The sequence below is a fragment of the Vombatus ursinus genome, unplaced genomic scaffold (genome assembly GCF_900497805.2).
Source record: "Vombatus ursinus unplaced genomic scaffold, bare-nosed wombat genome assembly UNPS02014961.1, whole genome shotgun sequence".
Taxonomy (NCBI): Eukaryota; Metazoa; Chordata; class Mammalia; order Diprotodontia; family Vombatidae; genus Vombatus; species Vombatus ursinus.
Window position 1 is genome coordinate 421,705 of NW_020954739.1, and position 4,051 is coordinate 425,755.

Genomic DNA, 4,051 nt, shown 5'->3' on the forward strand with positions numbered 1-4,051 from the left:
GGAATTAAGGGGGATCAGGAAAGTCTTCTTGTAGAAGGGGGGATTTTATCTGGGACTTGAAGAAGTCAGGGAAACTGGGAAGTGGAGATGAGGACAGTGAACATTCCAGGCTTGGTGGCAGCCAGGGAAAACGCCCAGAGCCAAGAGATAGATAGTGTTTTGTTCGAGAAACAGCAAGGAGGTCCCTGGATGAAACAGTATGTGGTGAAACAAGGCATTAATGAACTGCCTAAGAAAAAATCCCCAGGGCCAGATGGGTTCGAAAGTGAATTCTACCAAACATTTAAAGAATAATTGATTCCAATACTATATAAACTATTTGGAAAAATAGTCAAAGAAGGAGTCCTACCAAACTCCTTCTATGACACAAATATGGTGCTCATACCTAAACCAGGAAGAGCTAAAACAGAGAAAGAAAATTATAGGTCAATTTCCCTAGTGAATAGCAATGCAAAAATTTTGAACAAAATACTAGCAAGGAGATTACAGCAATAAATCACAAGGATTATACACTATGACCAGGTGGGATTTATACCAGGAATTCAGAGTTGGTTCAATATTAGGAAAACTTTCAACATAATTGATGATATCAGTCAACAACAAAACCGACAGAAATCATGTGATTATCTAAACAGATGTTGAAAGAGCTTTTGACAAAACATACCACCCATTCCTATTAAAAACAATAGAGAGCAAAGGAATAAAGGGAGTATTTCTTAAAATGATAAACGTTATCTATCTAAAACCACCAGCAAGCATTATGTGTAATGGGAATAAGCTAGAAGCCTTCCCAATAAGATCAGAGTTGAAGCAAGGATGCCCATTATTACCACTATTATTCAATATAGTACTAAAAATGTTAGCTATAGCAATAAGAGAAGAAAAAGAAATTGGAGGAATTAGAATAGGCAATGAGGAAACAAAACTATCACTCTGCAGATGATAGGAGAATCCTAGAGAATCAATTAAAAAACTACTTGAAATAATTGACAACTTTAGCAGAGTTGCAGGATATAAGATAAATCCCACATAAGCCATCAGCATTTTTATATAACCAACAAAGCCCAGCAGCAAAAGATAGAAAGAGAAAATCCACTTAAAATAACTGTAAACTATATAAAATACTTGGGAGTCTACCTGCCAAGACAAACCCGGGAACTATAAGAACACAATTATAAAACACTTTTCACACAAATAAAGTCAGATCTAAACAATTGGAAAAATGTCAGTTGCTGTTGGGTAGGCTGAGCCAATATAATAAAAATGACAATTCCGCCTAAACTAATTTACTTCTTCAGGTCCCTACCAATCAATCTACCAAAAATTATTTGGCAAAGCTAGAAAAAATAACAACAAAAGTTATCTGGAAGAAGAAAAGGTCAAGAATGTCAAAGGAATTAATGGGGAAAGAATGCAAAGGAAGTTGGCCAGGCAATTATAAAGCAGTAATCATCCAAGCTACTTGGTCCTGGATAAGAAATAGAATGGTGAATCAGTGGAATAGATTAGGCACACAAGACACAGTAGTCAATGGCCATAGTAACCTAATGTTTGATAAACCTAAACACCCTAGCCTTTGGGATAAAAACTCACTATTTGACAAAAACTGCTAGGAAAACTGGAAAATAGTAGGATGCAAACTAGATATAGACCTGTAACATCTCACACCATATACCAAGATAAGGTCAAAAATGGGTGCATGATTTAGACATAAAAGGTGACACCATAGGCAAACTAGAAGAGCAAGGAATAGTGTACCTGTCAGATCTATCATGATCAAACAAGAGGTAAAGAGCATTACAAAATATAAAATAGATAATTTCAATTATATTAAAATTAAAAGCTTTTGTACAAACAAAACTGATGCAACAAAGATTAGAGGGAAAGCAGAAAGCTGGAAACAATCTTTACAGCAGGTGTCTCTGATAAAAATCTCATTTCTTAAATATATAGAGAATTGAGTCAAATTTATAAGAATACAAGCCATTCCCCACTGATAAATGGCCAAAGGATATAAACAGGCAGTTTTCAGATGAAAAAATCAAAGCTATCTATAGGCATATGAGGAAGTGTTCTAAATCATTTTGATTAGAGAAATGCAAATTAAAACAACTCTGAGTTACCACCTCACACCTATCAGATCGGCTAATATGACAAAGGAAAATGATAAATGTTGGAGAGAGTATGGGAAAATTAGGATACTAATACACTGTTGGTAGAGCTGTGAACTGATCCAACCATTCTGGAGAGCAATTTGGAACTATGCCCAAAGGCCAACCAAAGTGTGATCCAGCAATACCACTACTAGGTCTATATCCCAAAAAGATTATAAAAAAAGGGAAAAGGACCTACATGTGCAAAAATATTTATAGCAGCCCTTTTTTTGTGATGGCAAAATATTGGAAATGGAGGGATGTCCCATCAATTGGGAAATGGCTAAACAAGCTGTGGTGTGTGAATGTAATAGAATACTATTGTGCTATAAGAAATGATGAACAGGCAGATTTCAGAAAAACTTGGAAAGTCTTGTTCAAACTGATGCAAAGTGAAATGAGCAGAACCAGGAAAACATTGTACACAATATCAGTAATATTGTGTAATGACCAACAGTGAACAACTCAGCTCTTCTCACAACACAGTGATCTAAGACAGGTACAAAGGATTCACAAAGGAAAATGCTATCCATGTCTAGATAATGAACTGATGGACTCTGAATGCAGATTAAAGCACATTGTTTTTATTTATTTTATTCTTTTTTGTGTTTTTGTTTTCTTTTGATCTGTTCTTCTTTCACAATTGTGACTATTATGGAAATAACATTTTACATGATAGCACATGTGCAACCTATATCAAATTGCCTACCATTTTAGGAAGAGGGGAGGGAGGGAGAAAAATGTGGAGCTCATTGTAAAAATGAATACTAAAAATTGTCTTGACATGTAATTGGGAAAAAATACTTTAAAAAAAAAGAGTATGGCGGGGGTATAAGGTGTAAGAGACAGGAAAGGTAGAAGGGGGCTGGGTATTGAAGGGGATTGAATGCCAAAGGGAGGATTTTGATTTGATCCTAGAGGTGATTGGGGAAATTCACTGGAGTTTATTCAGCAGGAGATGACATGGTTGGACCTGAGCTTTAGGAAAAGCCCTTTGGCTGCTAAATGGAGGATAGGGGAGTGGGGGAGACTTGAAGTAGGCAGACCCCCCAGGAGCTATTGCACTAGTCCAGGTGTGGGGTGATGAAGGCCTGCACCGGGGTAATGCCAGTGTTAGAAGAGAGAAGGAGACATATCTGATAGATGGGGTGGAGCTGAAATCGACAGGCCTCGGCAACAGCTTGGTCATGGGGTGGGGAGGCGGTGAGAGAGAGTGGGGAAATCTAGGCTGACTTCTACGTTGGGAGCCTGGAGGACTGAGAAGATGGTGGTGCCCCCAACAGTAACAGGGACATTTGGAAGGAGAGAGGGTTTGAGGAGAAAGATAATGAGGTGAATTTTGGACATAATGAGTTGAAGATGACCAAGGGGCATCCGTTTCGGGATGTCCAGTGGGCAGCTGGAGATGGGAGACCGGAGTTCAGCAGAGAGTTTGGGGCTGGACAAGCAGATTTGAGAATCTTCAGCATAGGCCGTTGAATGCCCCCCAACCTTGACATTATCCTCTAATATTCTGTGCTCTTTGAATCTATCATTTCTTAGCCAGTTTAACCTGTTTGGGGAGTTGGTGGCACAGAGTGTGCCCAGAGCTAGTTAGCCCATAGCTCTAAACTCCAGAATTCCCTGCGGCCCCTCCATCCAGTGTAAGAACCCCCTTATTTCCTTGGGCTTCCCCCAATGGGACCTTTAAGGTTAGTTAACCCTATGACCTTGGCTCAGTGTCCAGGATGGATGCTGCAGCTCAGGCTGGGGTGGGGCAAGGCCAGGTGTGCAGACTGTTACCTGAAGCCTGTTGCCCTGGGAGGAGCTGGGAGTTTAGGGACGCTCCCTAAAAACTGCCAGGGGGCCATAAACAAATGAGCTGCCTTAGGGTGGCTAGGATAGGATTACGGGGGGGG